The following is a 19834-nucleotide window of genomic DNA, read 5'->3' as shown; positions in this document are numbered from 1 at the left end:
TGCCCTTTCCCCCCCAAAATGCCAGTTATGGTGGCAGCCAGAGCCCTGGTTGCTGGTATGTTGCCTGCTTCTCTCAGATTCTGAGCCACAGTGGGGCTTGTTTGTCCCATACTCATCCACCAGTTTTTTTCCCACTTTTTTTTCTTTATTAGTGTAAATTACTTGTACAAAGGGGTTTCATTGTGATATTTTCATACATGCATATAGTGTATCTTGATCATTTACACTCCCATCACATTCTCCTTTTCCTCCCACTGGTTCCCCCCAACACTTCTGCTTTTATAATCATGTCAAATTTTTGTTGTTACTATTTTAGGTCTAGATTCTGCCTATGAGTGAAAAAAATGTGATATTTGTCTTTCTCATTCTGGCTTATATAACCCTTCTACACTTTCTACACTCTCGGTGGGAATGTAAATTACTGTAGCCACTATGGAAACCAGTATGGGGGGATCCTCAAAAAAGTAAAAATAGAACTGCCATATGTCCCTCCTAGGAATACATCCGAAGGACTGTATGTCAATGTACAGTAGAAATTCCTGCACACCCAAGTTTTCTATAGTACTGTTCACAATAGCCAAGTTATGGGATCAGCCTAGGTGTCCATCAACCAATAAATGGGTAAAGAAAATGTGGTATATATACACGCTGGAGAGCTTCATGGTTTTGGCTTTTTGAGATAGGGTCTTGGTATATACTCAGGCTGGCCTCAGACTTGGGCCCTTCTACCCCAGCCTCCCAAATGTTGGTATTACAAACACTTGCTACGTGCCCAGATTCATTCTTTTACTCTTTCTGCAATATGTACCCATGTTGTTTTATAAAAGTAGATAGTTGAGAGAACATAGTTTCGAGACAGGATTAGCTGACTCACAATAAAAGACCAGTGGGAAAAAAAAGAGACCAGTCACAGGGCAGCTTGCAATGAAGTAGCAAAGCAGGCTGACATGTACACTGGTTAGAGGTAGTTAGTGGCTTTAGTCCTTCTTCTCCTCCTCTACCTCCTCCACACACACACACACACACACACACACACACACACACACACACACACACACACACCTGGGAAGGCCCACTGGCATACAAAGTCAAAGGCTTTCCTGATTTGCATCTCTAACTTCTCGCTCAGACTCATCACATTTCATGTACATTTATGGCAACACTGGGCCCATAGAATTATAAGTTTCTTTGCTTGACTACAGGATTCCAGAGCCTAGCCTAAGGACAGCATCCAGGTATACCTGGAAAGTTTTGTGAAGGAGAGGAATGGATCTAAATTGGGGAGTGGGGGGCGGTTAGTGAGAGGGATCAATGAGCCTGAGTGATCATGCATTTTCTTTGTAGGAGTAGGTGTGTGATTGGAATGCCAGAAAATAATTGGTATAATCTGGTACAATGTGGGTAGAGTCATAAAGAGGCATCTTACCCCCAGAGTCCCTTTCTCATGCCTTCCTCATTTCTCCCTACCCTGTGAAGAAGAGGGGGAGAAGGCTCACTCACTGAATCCTTAAATGGGATGTTTGATCAAAGGAAGGTTTGCAGGGAAGGCCACTTCGAATAAAACAAGCAGCCATTTCCTTGGGCCATGGTATCCAGAAACAGACCATTAGTGACAGTGCCACTCAAGATTAGGAATGGTAAAATTTTAGGGTGGGAGATGATCTGAGGTACGCTTAGGAATCAAGTGCAAAATGCCATGATTATATTTATACTTCTGTAGCATCCCAAAGCTCTGGACTTCAGAAGCCAGGCTAGATCTGAGAGCTGATCAATATGCACCTCATACTGCCAAGTTTCTTTTTGTAGAAGAAGGCACAGTCTGCACTCATTAAACTGCCATCAGAACAGAAAAATAAGTTATGGGCAAGAAGACTCAGGAAAACTATTTACAAAGCTCACAGATTAAAAAAAAATTCACATAGCCTGCTGAGGTTTAAAGAGAAAGTAATTCTATAGTCATAAAGCTCATAGATTAGAAGAGTTTAGATTCTTTTTTTTTTTCCAGTGCTTGTGCATGCTAGGAAAGCCCACTACCACTGAGCTACATCCCCAGTGTTTTGTTGTTTTCAGACAGAGTCTAACTCTGTAAACCAGGCTGTCCTTGGCAATCCTCCTTGCCTCAGCCTCCTGAGTGCTGGGATTACAGGTGTGTGCCGTCATCCTTGACTAGCCTTAGATTTTGAATTTAAGGGGGTAGAAGTTAAGACTGACTAGGAGCTTTGTGCTAACTCAGATAACTTGGATATGTTACCATCTTGACAGAGGCTGGGATACTTTTCTGTCCCTTGCAAATCCTGTAGGCCAGGCAGAAAACACTGTTAGTAAGAGACAGAGCTGGGTAAAGTCTTGTGATTATTCTCACATTCAACAGGCTTCATCTGCTTCTCAGCAATGACCTAAGCCAGAAGCATGGCATGGTTTTTAAGCTAATGGCCTTGTTTTGTCTGGGCTCAGTAGGAACAGTTCAGAAAGCAGCTAGCATCAGAGTAAAAGCAAAAACTGGTCCTTGACATCATTGTCTCAGGCCAAGATTCCCATTCTGTAGATGCAGAAAAATCAAATCAGGACCAAGAATTGTGTATAAACCACAAAAATAGATATGCACAGATCAGCTATTTCCATGAGACTTTCCTACTTCCTAACTTCAGCTCTTTCTTACTTCCATTTATTTTTTTTTAATTTTGGTGATACCAGGACCTTGTGCTTATTAAGTAGGCACTCTACCACCTGAGCCATGCTCCCAACCCTTTTTTCTTTAGTTATTTTTCACATAAGATCTCACACTTTTGTCCAGGGCCAGCCTCTGACTAAGATTCTCCAACCTATGACCTCTCCAGTAGCTGTGATTATAGACATGCACCACCACACTGGCTTTGATGGGGTCTGGATAATTGGCCTCAAACAACAATCCTCCTCATTCTGCCTCCTAAGTAGCTTGGATTATAGGTATAAGCCATGACACCTGGCTCTTTCTTATTTTTTTTTTAAAGCATGAAGATGCTCTACTTCCATAGTGTGCATTATAGAAAAGTCTATAGGACCCCCTTTCTAGAGCCTTCCCTAGGTAACACCATTGGCTTACCAAGTGAACCAATGGCTGACTGAAGGCTGGATCATTCTGCCCTAGGTTAGGGAGGCAGAGCTGCTCCCATATCCTCACCAACTTTCACTTAACCATTTGCTAAGCTTTTATTCAGTTGGAACAGTTTGGTTTGCAAATAACAAAAAAAAGGGGGAGAGGGAATAAAAGAGAATGATGGAAGAGGCAAATTTGACTAAGATATATTGTAAGCACTTTTGTAAATGTCACAATGTTCTCCCAGTACAACAATAGCATGATAATAATTTTTTTAAAAAAATTCAAATTCCTTCAAAGTGATCCTGTAGTTCAATAATGTCATCAACAATCCAGGTTCTTGGACTGGTGGAGTAGCTCAAGCAGTAGAGTGCTTGCCTAGCAAGGATGAGGCTCTGAGTTCAAACCCACATGCTGCCAAAAAAAGAACAAAACACAATCCAGGTTCTTCTGCTTGTCTTCTCTGTTAACCACGTGTTGGCATAATGCCAAGGCTGATTCTCCTTGTGGTCATCAGATAGCTCCAGCATGGGAGTTAGAATAATGAAAAAGGCCAGAGCTTTGCTCTGATTGGCCAATCATGGTGGCCCCGGCTCTGCTGTACTCTGATTGGTTTAAGCTGAGTTTATATTTAAAAAATAGAAGTCAAACAAACACATTGAGACATTCCTTAGGTATCTTCACATTCAAAGTTCAAGTCTACCATTTTTAGACTCAAGGTCACCAGGTTTCTGGATTTGCATACAATATTATCATTTGGCCATCAGAAGCATCAATAATGCAGCATTTTCCAAAGAACATATTCTCTACATATAGTTTTCTGCTCAACTTTGGCAAGAAGCTGCTGATAAAGAGATGCTTGATATCTTAATGATAGCTATTCAAAACACATGAATCAATGACACTAACATCTCATTCTTTGGAACTTCTTTTATGCATCTCAAGCAATTTAGTAGATGTGTCAAGCAATTTGGAACCTTGCCAGTGCATTGCAATTTTTCTATGTGTATCTCTACCAAAACATAAGATACTTCATTTGTGTGTGTGTTCTTTTCTTTCTTAGTTCTATGAGTCTTGTAGCTGTTGCTTTGCAAGACAATAGGAAAATGAAGTCATTTCTGATGACAAAATTTGCCTTATATTATTATCATTATTAAATCTGTGTTCCACTGCTCAGATTCCATGAGTTTCTCCATGTGTAATAACTTTTTCATTTCAGTGCCAAATCATAGTGCAATCTTTTAGATTTTTATACAGCAATTAAATTTAACTCATGGAGGATATGCAATATAATAACTCAACTAAAAGATCAATGATCTGAGCATCTATGATCACATCGACACATATGCAGGCCATGACAAGAATATCAAACATGCCATCTGGTCAATAGCAATTGTAGGGTATCATTGACCCAATTGAAGAGATGTTAAGCTGGGTGCTAGTGGCTCACGCCTGTTATCGTAGCTACCTGGGAGGCAGAGATCAGGATGATTGCGGTTTGAAGCCAGCTCCCGGCAAATAGTTTGTGAGACCCTATCTTGAAAAAAAGAAAAAAACTATCACACACAAAAACAAGGGCTGGCAGAGGAACTCGAGTGGTAAGAGTGCCTGCCCAGCAACTATGAGGCCCTGAGTTCAAACCCTAGTGCCACCCAAAACAGAGAGAAATATTAAAATATAAGCCAGCCACTCATGGCTCACTCCTGTAATTCTAGCTACTTGGGAGGCTGAGCTCAGGAGGCTCTCAATTGAAAGCCAGCCCCAGCATATAGTTTGCAAGACCCCATCTCCAAAATGGATTGGGCTGTGGTGCAATTGGTAGAGTGCCTGCTTTGTAAGCTCAGAGCACTGAGTTCAAACTCCAGTCCCATGAAAAGGAGGTGGGGGGGTTAAACGTGGGGAAAAATGTGAATCTTTTAAAGTATGAATTTTGCCATTCTATAATCAAGTAGAATTTACTCCGGGAATGCAAACGGCTATCAACATCAGTACATCTGTCAACCAAAATGAACAAATTAAATGCAACAAAGCTGCTTAGCATATCAATAGTTGCTGAAAGAGACATTTTACAGCCTTTCCTAATAACAGCCTAAGCGAAACAGGAATAAAAGAAAATCACTTAAGTATAATAAAGACTCTTTATTAAGACCTGAAAGTAAATTATTTAAATGTCAAAATGAAAATTTTCATTAAAAAAGGAACTAGCTCTCTTCCTCCATAGTAGTGGAATATTAACAAATTTAGTAAATTCATATAAAACTGGGAAAAAAGACTCTTTTTGCTATTGGTAAGACTGTATCCCTAGTTAATCTAAAACATCCTATTAAAAATGACACAAAATGCCAGGCACTGGTGGCTCATGCCTGGAATCTTAGCTACTCAGAAGGCAGAGGTCAGGAGGATCACAGTTCAAAGCCAGCCCAGGCAAATAGTTCATGAGATCCTATCTTGGAAATAACACTTCACAAAAAGGGCTGGTGGAATGGCTCAAGGCATAGGCCTTGAGTTCAAACCCAATACTGAAAAAAAAAGAAAAAAACCAAACTGAAAGGCTGGAGATGTATCTCAATGATAGAGCACGTTCCCAATATGTGCAAAGCCTTGGGTTTGATTCCCAGATTTGAAAAAAAAAAAAAAAGATTAGAATTAATAAGACATTACTCTCTAATAATAGAAAATCCTAACATATAATTTCCTATGTGCTGAGGACTATTCTAAGTCTTCATATGTGTTAATTTATTAAATCCTTGTAATAACCTTTTCAAGGGTTATTATTACCAATTTTATAGGTGAGAAACCTGAGCAGAGTCACACAGAAAGTAGTGGGGTTGGAATTAAGGGTCTGGCAGTTTGAGTCCATAATATTAAATATTGTGCTATACTGCCTTTTATGGCATAATTTAGAAAGATGGTAGGATTCAAGGGATATATCTATAAATAGACATTGGAAAAATATTCTGTTCTCAATACTGACAAACACTGAAAAATACTGAACTAGAGAAGGAAACAGAAAATGTTATTTTATTTATTTATTTTGCGGTACTGGGGTTTGAACTCAGAGCTTCCACCTTGAGCCACACTGCCAGCCCTTTCTTGTGAAGGATTTGTTCAAGGTAGGGTCTTGTGAACTATTTGCCTGGGGCTGGCTTCATACCATGCTCCTCCTGATCTCTACCTCCTGAGCAACTAGGATTACAGGCACGAGTCACTGGCACCCAGCTACAGAAACAGAAAATGTTATTAAAGCTTATAAAATAAGATTCTTTTCTCTCTCTCTCTCTCTTTTTTTTTTTTGGCAGTACTGGGTTTTGAACTCAGGACCTTATACTTGCTTGCTAGGCAGGCACTCTACCACTTGAGCCACTCCACCAGCCCTAAAATAAGATTTGCAAAGTGGAAAAATACACCAGTTATTGATGAAAAACTTGAATATCATAAAAATATCATCCCTCTAAATTTATATGTAATTTAATGTAATTCAAAGTAGACACTTCCAATTATTCATTTTTTTAAAAATATGGAGTATTTTTCAATGCAAAGGTATGGTAGACACTACTGCCTACCCAACAGTTACTCTGTATTAGTTTCTTTCAAACTGAACTGTAGTTGGGTTCAATAATGGACAGAGAGCTGGGCGCCGGTGGCTCACACCTGTAATCCTAGCTACTTAGGAAGCAGAGATCAGGAGGATCACAGTTTGAAGCCAGCCTGGGGAAATAGTGCTCGAGACCCTGTTTTGAAAAAAAAAATCACTAAAAAGGGCTGGTGGAGTGGCTCAAGGTGCAGGCCCTGTGTTCAAACCCCAGTACCACAGGAAAAAAAAAAAAAAGAAAGAATGGGCAGAGAGACATTACTCAAGGAATGTTGATCCCTACTTCAGATAGATGAATTATGACAGGTTTCAACCAGTAACTATAATTTACATCTTCTTTGGACAGTGATTTGTCCAAGAATGGGTATATAACCTGTCCTGGCTACTGAGGTCTTGCAAGAAATATATTTTATCCACAGGAAAAAGATGGCCTCATAAGGAAAAGATTCCTGCTTTCTGCCTTTGGATATGGTTGCTCTACCCAGCTCCGGGCAGCCATGTAATGACAATGAGTCAACAGGCTGAAGACAGTGAAGCAGAAGGAGGCTCAGTGTATTTCATGGCTGCCACTGCTAAAATTTTTGTTGAATCTTGAACAGTCTACTTTTCATATCTAGTTAAGTGAATTATAAAAGTCTGTGTTGCTTAAACCAGCATTAGGCACTTTTCTATTACTTGTAGCTGAATGTGATTTAACTAACAGAGAATTTAGGTTTTATATATAAAAAAAAAACTAATGCGTGAAAGTGTCATTTTTTATTCTCACCAGCAATGCATGAGTTCCTGTTGCTCCACATCCTCACCAATACCCAATACGTCAGTCTTCCCTGATGTGTTCCCCACTGATAGTACACTTGCCAGTAGGCCCTTAAAGCCACTCAATACTTGAATGAATATGGCCCCATCTCTACAAAAGTCCTGCAGCAATCCAGGCTTAAATAGGGTTTAGGCCCTCCATCACAACAAGCATGCCTGATCTCTCTCTCTCTCTCTGTAAAACAGCACTGGAGTTTGAACTCAGGGTCTCATGGATGCTAAGCAGGCGGTCTTACTGTTCGAGCCAGTCCTTTTTTTTGTGATGAGTTTTTTTCAATATAGGGTCTCATGGACTATTTGCCTGGGGCAGGCTTCGAACTGTGATCCTCCTGATCTCTGCCTCCTTTGTTCATCTTAGAAATCGCAAAATCCCATGAGACTCTCCTTGCCTCCAATCTTTTCCTTGTGGGGATGTTCCAGTATAACTCACTCCCTTCAGCTGACTAGGAACAGGAAACCTCTACTCCTGGACTTCCAAAAGTTTCACTCTCAGCTCTTCAGAATTTCTGCTCCTGCAGAACAGGAAGGAACCACTGATATGAATTGCGTCTCTAACCCAGTTCCAGTCTTGTCTCTGACAGTGTCTGTGTCTGAATATGTGTTGGTCTTTATCTACACATGCTGACATTGCATGTGTATAAAACTAGATCTAGAAGGGAGCACTGCACACTGTTAACAGGAGCAAGGGGAGAGGAAAATGCAGAGGTAAAAGATGTGAGAGAGACTCCCATGGCAATTTATAGACTTAGGTTTTGTTGACATTTTTTAAAGCAAATTGATTAAAACTAAAATAGCTACAATATCAAAAACATTGATTGGGCAGCCATGCTCTGGAAGAGCTACATAGATCTTCCTGCTTGTCTCATAATTACTATCTAAAAAATAACCTGCATTTCCATTGAGACTGCACACGTGCTCCAGGCTCCCAAATGCAAGTCTATCTCAAAGACTGGCTGGAGCTCGGCACCAGTGGTTCACACCCATAATTCTAACTACTCAGGAGGCAGAGGTCAGGAGGATCATGGTTCAAAGCCAGCCCCAGGCAAATAGTTTGTGAGACCCTATCTCGAAAAAAAACTTTAAATAAAAAAGGGCTGAAGTTATGGAAACAGCCAAGATGCCCCACTGCTGACAAATGGATTAAGAAAATGTGGTATCTATACACAATGGAATTTTATGCAGCCATGAAGAACAAAATGTTGTCATTTGCTGGTAAATGGATGGAATTGAAGAACATCATTCTGAGTGAGGTTGGCCTGGCCCAAAAGACCAAAAATTATATGTTCTCCCTCATATGCGGACATTACATCAAGGGCAAACACAACAAGGGGATTGGACTTTGAGCACATGATAAAAGTGAGAGCACACAAGGGAGGTGTGAGGATAGGTAAGACACCAAAAAAATTAACTAGCATTTGTTGCCCTTAACGCAGAGAAACTAAAGCAGATACCTTAAAAGCAACTGAGGCCAATAGGAAAAGGGGACCAGGAACTAGAGAAAAGGTTAGATCAAAAAGAATTAACCTAGAAGGTAACACACACACACAGAAAATTAATGTGAGTGAACTCCCTGTATAGCTATCCTTATCTCAACTAGCAAAAACTCTTGTTCCTTCCTATTATTGCTTATACTCCCTCTTCAACAAAATTAGAAATAAGGGCAAAATAGTTTCTGCTGGGTATTGAGGCGGTGGGGGGGACAGGGAGGGGGCAAAGTGGGTGGTAAAAGAGGGGTTGGGGGCAGGGGGGAGAAATGACCCAAGTGTTGTATGCACATATGAATAATAAAACAATAAAAAAAAGGAAAAATAAAATAAAAGGGCTTGGCCAAGTGGCTCAAGCAGTAAGAGTGCCTGCCTATCAAGTGTGAAGCCCTGCATTCAAACCGAGGGTTTAAAAGAAGAAAGAAAGAAAAATCAGCTGGTCTATTCATTAGCAGGTCTCCCAAGAGTCTGTTTCATTCTAAAAATGTTTAAAGAAAAGATCCTTCCAGGGAGAGTCTGGGTGCAGTGGATACTCAGGCCCAGAGTGACAATTGTCACCTCTCTCTCTGGTCAGACATTGTGTGTACCTAGGGTGCCCAGCATGGGAATAGATCCAGGTAGAGTTACAAGTGGAGATTTCTGGAAGTGCATGGTCCTGTTCTGGAACACTAGCACTTCACTAAGAGGACTTCACAAGCCTCAACCTCACATATCTACTGCTATTCAACCATGCTACCATCCTGACATATCCCCAGGCTCCCAGGTATCTTGGCACACATGCTATTGCCACAGTCTAGGCTGCTCTTCCTTTCTGCCTTTAAAACTCCTCGGCCTTCAATGCCCAGGTGAAATACCAGCTGTATGATGCTTTCCCTCACACCCGGCCTAGGTTTGTCTCCTTCATCTAGGCCCCTGTGGTTATATGCTACTTGTATTACCAACTCCCTGCCTCTCTGCCTTCTCCACTTGAGTCTCTATCTCAAAGGCAGAGACTTTGCTCATCCCATCCACACTGCCAGACAAGAGCCTGGTGTCTCTTTTGAAGAAGAGTAGCTTGGCTCTCCTCCTACCACTCTGAATGGAGTAGGCATTCAAACTATGGACATAAACCCAGAAAGTTTGAATGAATCGACTCAAGTTTTTGCTGTAGTTTCCTTTGAAGAGGATTCTGTGATTAATGATTAGTTCTTTCTACACCTCAAGCAGCAGGCACACCTATATGCTCATATGTTAATGTTAATCATCTTAGTCATCTGACTGTCCCCACCACCCCACTGAGTCACTATGCTGGAGGGCTAGGTTCCAGTGTTTAGCAACTTGTCTTCAAGCCTGATTGTTGGCCACACCTTTCAACTATGCTACTCAGGAGAGAAAACTAAACCTTTCTTTCAAAGGAGAATGTATGGATTCTAAATGCTTTTCCCCTAGGGGAGTAAGTATGACTGAGTTTGGAGGATGTTTTTCTGCATACCTAGCAAGTAATCTTCCACAGTTCCAACAAACCAATGCATGGCCCATTCAGCAAATGATTTATATTAATAGACACCCATTATCCTGCTGAAAGGGTTGCCATGATGCTGTTATGACCAAGCTTATAATTATACTGCACAGTGCCAGGACCTCTTCTGAAAGGCCCTATTCTAGCTCCTTCTAGTAGCACAGCTTTTGGAGTTTGTTGAATACCAAAATCTCAGTTTTGAGTGTCCAAATTTCCTAAAATGAATGTTTCCTTATGACATCAGAAGTGTCAGTTTAAATTTGTCACTCTTTGAGAGCTTGGTGTTGTGATTTTTTTAAACATAATTGCATCTTAAACCTGAAGGTTAAGTCAAGCCAGGTCTCAAAGATGTATTTGCACATTTGTGTTCATAGCAGCATTGTTCACAGCAGCTAAGAGGTGGAAGTCACCTGCTTGTCCATCAACAAATAAATGAACAAAATGTGAGCTAGATCTGTGTATTTATCTCACATTCATAGTGTGGAAATGAATCCAGAAAGTTTCAGTGAATAAAATGAACCAAAAGTTTTTTGCTATGGTTTTCTCTAAAGAGGAGGCTGTGATTTTAGATTAGTTACTTCTTCACCCCAATCAGCAGGTACTCCTATGGCTCAAATATTAATCATCTAGCAGCCCCCACCACCTTACTGAGTCACAATGCTGGATAAGCAAGTTCCAATGTACATTACATTGGATGTATTCCAATGTATTTATGTATATATTACATACATACCTTAGAATCTGCCCATCCAGCACTGTGACTATATGTATGCACATACATCTATTTATCAATCTATCTATCCATCCATCTACCCATCCATCTATCCATCCATCCATCCATCCAGGGCAATATTATGCCTAAAAAGAAAAACATTCTGATATATGTTACCACATGGACAAACCATGAGAACATTATGCTGTTTATCCAAGGTGGCCTGATTCAGGTGGATGCTCACCAGGTCCCAGAGGTGCTCCTCTAGAAGCTCTGGCAGGCTCCCGCCTTCTCTGTTACCAGAAAAATAGTGTCCACTAGGAGAAGAATTCAAGCAAGACACAAAGATTATAGCAAAGTTTATTAGGAAAGGAATACACTTTCAACACACTGAAAGAGGTCACCACCATTCTCCTTCACCCCCCACCATCCATCAGGTTTTTTTTTTTCTTTTTTTAAAATTCTTCTGGGTAGGGGTACATTGTAGCATTTCCAAAGGTTTTTTACAATGTATCAAATATATCATATTTGAATTCACCCCCTCCACTGCTCTCTTTCATCCTCCCCTCCCCTGACTCCTGGAACAGTTGCAACATGTATCATTTTTACATTTACATACATGTGTACACATTATTTGCATCATATTCATCCTTCTAACCCCTTCCCCACCACCTCCCCCCTCCCAGTGGTGCCAAGCCCCCCTCCCCTACCCCAGGCTGAACCTGTTCTGCCCTCCTGTTTTCTGATTTTTGTAGAAGAAAAAACATAAAAGATAAAAAGAGAAACCATAATGTTTTTGTTAGTTTGAGATAAAGATAGCTACACAAGAAGATTCCTTGTGTTGTTTTCATGGATATATATATTACAAACCCCAATCGACCCATCTGGGTTTAAAGTTGGAATATTTATTGAAGGAATTTTACCTTTGGGCTCATTTGGACCCTGGAATGGTTTCCTGGGTTTGAGTCATTGTCTTGTTAAATGAGAGAGAGATGACCTGTGTATACAGCACCAGTTGCTGCTCTAACTGATAGCTTCTGTTTGAAATTCCTAACCTTTGCTCTATCCAGCTCCTAGGTCTGGGTCTTTGTTTTGTTAAATTTACCTGTGTAAACTCCCAGAGCCAAGCCTAGCTAATGTTTAAGGTGTGGATTACTCTTGAGTAAAGAGTGGACTAAACTTTAGGCGGGTAGCTAATTTCAAAGCATCCTGTGATAACCCCTGGGTTCTGGTTACTTGATCTTAATTGAAATTAATGGAGTTGGGAAGTTGAATTACAATTTTTTTTTCTTTCCTTTCTTCCTCCTGTGGCCACTGTATACATCTAGCTGCTATCTATCATCCTCCATGGTGGAAAGGAAGAGTCCAAGATTCTGTGGTGCTCCTGAGCAAAGCCAGGGTGTAGGGAGAGGGTCTGCAAACCTCTATATTCTAATCAGTCTCACTCTCTTCTTTCCCATGCTCTTATCAGTCCTCTGGGTCGCTAATTTTTATTGGATATAAAAATACAGAAATAAGTCAAGCTCTGTCTTGGATCATGATGATATCATAAGCCCAGAGTATTGCCAAAGAATGGCAGAATGAGCACACCCAGCACCGGGGAGGATTTTCTGAGCCTTGGACATAAAGTCTCATTCCCAGCAGACACTGCTCAAGCTCAGGTCAGAGGTTCTTTGGCCTCCCAATTGGCTGGTTGTTGGCCTGAGTTTGTGTGTAACTTTATGTACAGGCTTAAGGAGACTCTACAACAAATTTGGAGTTCTCCAAATTGTTCTCCAGAGTGTTAGTCTTACTAAATGCCAAACCATGAGGTATTACAAGCCCTCTCTGCCCTGACCTTAATCTAATCTTCTAATCCTATCCGGTTAAAAGAGACCATTGCAGAGTGGTTAAATTTTGGAATCAGCATAAAACTCCACATTTAACAGGTTTTATCTCTGTAACATAGATAGTGATTTACCTCACTAAGCCTCCACTTTCTCTTAAAAACAGGTAACAGTATCTAGTGTGTGAGGGTTTGATGAGACAGTACATTCCAGCTCTTAGGCTCTGAACCTAGTACGTTATAAGCACTCTTTAAAAACACTTGGAACCAAAACCATTATTACTGACAGAAGTGCCCTCTGCTCCAGTAGAACAGGCTCATTTATAGCCACTATCTCTGCCATGCTCTGCCCCTCCTTCCTAAATTGTCTTCCCCAAATCCCATGAAGGCCTAGATCAATGCCTTCTCTTCAAGTCTGCTGAGCCTCCCTATAAGATGTACCTGTGCAAGTGGTTGATTTATACCTTACTAAATGGTTACATCTCTAGGCTGTAATGCAGCTGTAAGGAAACAGCTACAGGTGGGTTTTGCTGAGTGTGTCCTTGGGGATGCTCATGGAAGGCAAAGTACAGGACTCAAAGGTAAAGCTTAGATTCCCTTTGGGCCTGTTGGAAAGTTCTCTGAGCAGATTCCACAGCTCCTGTCTGCACACCAAGTCTATGAGATTTCAAGATAGTATCTTCATGACCCAGTAGTCTTGTCAGCCATTGCAAGCTTTGGATAAGACAGCATACCAACCATTGACATAAGATTCTCTTGGGGATATGGCCTGGGCCCTACTCAAGAACTATAGGCTGTATTCCAATTTACCCAGCAAATGGAACTCTGGATGGTGGGACTGGCTATCACCTTGGATTCATGTGTTAGGAACTTACTTGACCTTAGGCAGTCAGGGCTGGGGGCCAGAAAAAAGCAGCTAAAGTCACCAGGAAACAAAAGTACAGCCCAGCACAAATGTAAGGCAAGAAAACAAACACAGCATTTCCCCTAAGTGTGTCAGCAGGATGTAGGCCCAGCTGGGAGAAGGGGATAAGAGCAGCTAAAGTCTAAAAACAAACAACCTCAAAGGGAAGGAGATAAAAAATGGGTCAAAACCTGTAGAAATAAAACTAAGGCCAACATATCAAAACGTTTCCAGGGGCTTACAAAACCTGCCCTAAGAACCAGATAAAACCCGTAAATGACCCAGTTGCAATGGCTCCGTCTTTCTGAACCCACCCATGAGGGTGCTCTTTCTGAACTTCAAAAAACTTTTTCTTGCTTAATACTCACCCACTGTCATTCTTTGACTGGCCCTGGACAAGAACCCAACAAACTTAACCTGTGTGACAACACATTTGGTTTTTCCCATATTACATAGACCTGACCTCTGCCCCTCCATCTCCTGCCTGTGTTAGATCCCAAGGTCCAAGCCAACTCTCCTTTCCCACATCCACAGCCAATGCTCCTGTCTTGAGTTCTTTAGGACCCATGGTTGCTTTCTTGAGGCATGACTCCAGGCTACCATGTGTATGATTAGTACATTGTGTATGATTTGGTCCTTTATTGGATTAGACAATGCTTTAGGACAGGGACCAATTTCTTTTTCATGTGCAGAGCCAAACATAATATCTGGCTCATGCTTGGTATTCAATGGTAAGGTTCTCCACAGTTATGTTTTGACTTATTGTTATAGTAGTGAAGATAATAATTCCTAATTACCTCTCTAGCATAGTACTAAGTGTTTTACATATATTTGTTAGGGTAAACGAAAGGAAGCCATGTTAGAACTGGACCCTCTCCTCCTTGAAGGTGACTTACTGGAAACTCTCCACCTGGCCCTAAAGAAAAAAAAAAATCTACCTTTAGCCATTTTCTAGAAACCTTCCATCTGGCCTAGAAGAAATGACTGATCCTTAAGCCATTATCTCAGAAAAGTCAAAGGGCCAATGAGGATTTTCCTGCTCAGCTCTCTTGCTGGAGACCCCCACCACAGGACTACTCCACAGCAAACCCTGTGCAGGCATTGAACTGTCTTCCCACCTATCCATTTTGCACCTCTTTCATTCTAACAATATTATCTCACATAATTCTTACATCAGTTCTATAAGGAAAACATTACCATCTTCTTGAAAGATTTGAGAAGTTAAGTGATTCAGTCAAGGCCACAGAACAAGGAAAAGGTAGAGCTCAGATTTTAATTCCATCTCCACATGAATGAATAGATGCATGGGTGGCTAAGTAAAGCACATATATAGAACATCATTGCATTTTTAAAATTTCTACTTCACATCTGAAGTTGGTTTCCCTGACAGCCTGGTCCACCATCATGATGTCACCTGCCTGTTTGGGTCTACCATTGGTCCATACACAAACTGGGGATGCCACATTTACAAAACCCTAGACCTTTCCAGATGATCTACAGAGTGGCTTCTGTCCTTCCTCTAGCTTCATTGCTGAAGGTGACCCCAGTGACATCAGTGCTGAAGGAAGAACTTGATGAAGCCATGGCACATGAACAATGGATAAATAAGTAGCAGCTTTAGTGGGGCTTTGGCTAGGATAGGGGACAGATTCTGTCCACGATATTGGTCCCTTCAAGGTGCCATTAATGCAGGCTAGTAATAGGGAAAAAAGAAACCCCTCCTTGTCTCAGCTCAATGAAACAATATAAAGAAAACTGAAAGTGAAGAATTCTTTAAGTCCTCTGAGAGAAAAACACTTAACAGCCTCCATTAGGATCAAAAAATCCCACCAAGGTCATAGTAATCACAAGCAGTTTTGAGTTATTCACCCTAGTTTGTCAACATCAACCTCTTGGAAGCTAGGTATAAAAAGACCCAGGAAGGAAAAGCATATCCTGGGGGTAAGGTGGAGCCAATGATACTTTATAAACCCATCCTAGGCTATCCTGAAAATATGGCCCAGATTTTCTCCCATACTTTTGATATATAAATCATACCCTCTAAAAAAGCTTGGGGCTTTCTGGCTTATGAGCCACCTGGCTGGAGCCCACTGCTTTTCTCTTGCAATGCATCTGTGTTTTCTCTCTACTTTCAGTAAAACTTTGTTCTGCTTTGCAATTGGCATATCTCTATTCAGTGTTTTATTCAGGATGCAAGAGCCTAAGAATCTTCTGATCAGGGTCTTCAGAGATCATCCATCCCTAACACTATCAGGGTAGGAGCCTGTCCTTGTCTGCATCACGTTGTTTCCCAACTTGCCCTAAACTCTTTATCAGCACTTGAGCCAAAAATGAGATTCACATAATAGATCCCTTCCTCAGGTGAGGGTGAAATCTCTTTGGACTCTAGGTAGCTAAGAAGGTTGATATTCAATGGAAAATATTTTCATGCTATTCCAAAACTCCTGTGATTTCTCATTTTATGGATGAAAGAGTGAGATTCAGAGAGAATAAATGACTTTCCTGACGTCACAAGCAAGCTCCTACTAGAGCCAGGCTACTGCTTAGGTCTCCTGGCTCCCAGACCAGAGCTCTAGCTACCCACATTGCAGTTATTTAGTTTAAAAGTCAACCATAAGGGCTAGGGACCATGGCTCAAGTGGTAGAGCACCTGTCTAAGTGATAGGTCCTGAGTTCAAGTGCGGGTACTGCAAAAAAAACCCCTCAACTATAGTTATACTTTTGCTTATTTTGGACAACACTATCAGAAAGAAGACATAATCTCAAAAATCTCTGAAAATACTCAAGCAATTCCAAGGACAAATGGCTCCTTCAGTGTCTCTTTACTGTGAGTTTGAGGCTGATTGGTAGTGTAGAGGACAGATAACATTGGAGCCAGATGAGCTCTGGTTAAAAGTCTTTAGGCTCTGACTCTTGCAAAAATCACTTTCCCTCTCTAACCCTGGGAGTGTTGCCTAGAAGATAGAAGTATTAATCTACCTGACTGCACAGGCCTGTTGTTCTTGATTAATTTGATGTCAGCTGTAATGTCACTTTCATCCCACTCTGACCCTCTGGGCATGGCCACCCTGAAGGACTTCTCTTTTCAGACATGGAAATAGCTTAGAAGTCATCACTCCCACCCTTACCAAAAAAAAATATGGAAAAACCGAAAAATCAATGAGTTTTTATAGACCCATCAGCAAACTGAGACTGCAGGGTAAATCCTCACCTGGAAGTCTGCAGAGCAAAACTCATGCAGGGAGACCCTGAATGAGATCTGCTTCCCTGGACACTTCATGCTAGTTCTGAAGGATCACCGTAGGCAGTGTGGACCAGTGCGAGGGAGAAACTCCTCAGGGCTGCAACCACATCACTTTCCCCCAGAAAAGACCTAGGAAAATTCCTATTATGGTTTAGAGACTCTGGCAGGGAAGGAAGAGAATAATTCCTATGAAATGTGACTAGAGCATTTTTAGGGCCTAACCATCAAGGGGGAAAGGCTTTCCCAGTAGCTTATCCTAGCTGGGGAAGGACATTCCTCTTACTCCAGGTTTTTTATAGCTTTCCTGTCTCACTTAAAGAGGTGGGGTGTATATGGGGCCTGCATAGTCAACAGGAGGTGAAGCTTCAGGAAAAAAGACTAGGAGTGCTGCTGTCAGGGAAGGCAGAGGACAAACCTTCACACCACTGGAGAAACACTTGAGGACACAGCCCCAATGCATGAGCTGTAAAAGCTGAGGTTTAATTGAAAGATTATAAAATGCTCCCCCTTCTACAACTTTACCACTGCTCCAGCAAGTCTCCAGAAAAACAGTGATTACAGCTAAAAGACACAGACTTCAGAAGGGCTCTGCAGAGAAACCCAAAGTTAAAAGGAGAGATGTAAGCAAGGACACCAGGAGAAGTTGAGGCCTCTGACATTTACAGCTAAGCAAACATAAACACACCCCAACTCCCACAGGAAAGTAGCATAACTCCTCACAAAAAGTTCTACCCTGTGAATTCCTAATTACCTGATATAACACATCTGGATTTCTACACACACACACAGACACACACAAATACTAGGTATGAACAAGACTAGAAAAAACATGGTCTGAAAAGATGAAGCAAGGATCAGATGTGACACAGATACTAGGTTAGATATGCAATTTAGTATAACTATAATTAATGTGTTAAGGGCTCTAATGGAAAAACTAGACAGCAAGAACTGCAAGTAACAAGAACTTTTGGGTAATGTAAACAGAGAGACAGAAAGTCTAGAAAAAGTCCAAATAAAATTACACCATGACAGAAAGCCCCCATAGGGTGATGCCAGGTGGAGCCACAATAGCCCCAAGACCCCAGAACCACAGGGCTGGTAGTGTGCAGCTTCAGCTTGGGAGAGCTACGGGCTGCAAACTCCAACCCAGAAGAGTTGTTCAGTTGACAGAGCCTAGCAAAGCCAAAGGTAAGTCTTCATGAAGCCTTGGGGCACCAACTACCTAGGTGTGCTCAGAATGCTAGTCATGGGCTCAGAGGGATTATTCTCCAGCTTTTAGATTTAAAGTTGGTTTCTCTGTTTAGTGTCACATTTATTTAGGATTCATTTCTTCTTGCCTATTTGTCCTTTTTGGAATGGGAAAGTACACTATATGCCTATCACACTATTGTATTTTGGAAATACATAATTTGCTAATTTCCTTTTCTTTCTCTCACATCCCTCCTCCTTCCTTCCTTCCGTCTTTCTTTCATTCCTTTTCCCCTTTTCTTTCTTCTTTCTCTTTCTCCTCTTTCTTTCTCTTTCTCTCTTTCTTCTCTCTCTCTTCCTCCCTTTCTCTCCCTCCCTCTTTCTTTCTCTCTCTCTCTTTCTTTCTTTTGTTCATTCATTCATTCTTTCTTTCTTCCTCTCCCTCTTTCTTTATTTAACAGGGCCTTACTATGTAGCCCGGGCTGGCCTCAATATCCTTCTGACTCAATCTCTTGATTGCTGGTATTACAGGTGTGCTCCACCACTCCTGGCTAGTTTGTCAATGTCAAAGGTTCACAATTGTACTTAAAGAAGTTAAGACTTGGGCTTGCATAAGAGAAAGACATGATTTGGGGGGCTAGGAGTAGAATGCTATTGTTTGAATGTGTCCCCAAAAGTACATGTGTTAGAAAATTCCAATGTAACAGTGTTGACAAGTGGGAACTTTAAGAAGTAATGACGTCATGAGGACTCTGCCCTTGTGAATGTGAATGAATTCATGTTTTTATCAGGAGTGGGTTAGTTATCACAGGAGTGGGTTCCTGATAAAAGAATGAGTCTGGCTCTTTTTCCTTGTCTCGCTCTCTTTTTTTTGTGCACAAATACATGCATATCTTTTTTTGTTTATTTTATTTTTTATTGTTGTGCTGGGTGGGGGCACATTGGCATACACACGTGCGTTCTCACGCTCTTGTGTTCCCACCAGGGGATGATGAGAGAGCCAAGGGCCTCATCAGATGCAGCCTCTTGACATTGGACTTCTTAGCCTCCAGAACTCTAAGAAATAAATCCCCATTCTTTATGGATTACCCAGTCTCAGGCATTCTGTTACAGCAGCACAAAATGAAGTAAGGCACCAATTGATAGAATTGAGAATAGAAATAGCCATATCATCTATTGTGGGGGATTTTCACATCTCTTTTTTTTTTTTTTTTTTAACAGGGGAGAGCGCGAACGCAGTCCCCCACTACCACAAATTATGCAGTCGAGTTTCCCACATTTGGGGAAATCGCAGGGGTCAGCACATCCGGAGTGCAATGGATAAGCCTCGCCCTGGGAAAACCACCTTCGTGATCATGGTATCTCCCCTGCCAGGTAAGTATTTTTCACATCTCTTTGCTAGTAATGTAGAGCTCAAGGAGGCAGAAAATCTTTAAGGATAAATAACGTAAGCAGCAATGTTAATCAGCTGTGTTTTATCATCACTTACAGAGTA

General features: G+C 41.3%; 1 non-coding gene across 1 annotated transcript; it reads right to left on the bottom strand.

Annotated features, from left to right (window-relative positions):
* Positions 1-19557: 19557 nt before the first annotated feature.
* Positions 19558-19721, bottom strand: LOC141425062 (U1 spliceosomal RNA). Its single transcript, XR_012450172.1, has one exon. It is a non-coding gene; the product is annotated as a U1 spliceosomal RNA (small nuclear RNA).
* Between the last annotated feature and the right edge of the window lie 113 nt (positions 19722-19834).

This window comes from Castor canadensis, chromosome 7, assembly GCF_047511655.1.
Source record: "Castor canadensis chromosome 7, mCasCan1.hap1v2, whole genome shotgun sequence".
NCBI lineage: Eukaryota > Metazoa > Chordata > Mammalia > Rodentia > Castoridae > Castor > Castor canadensis.
Note: the sequence above shows the minus strand (reverse complement) of the source record. Positions and strands in the feature narration are given on the sequence as shown.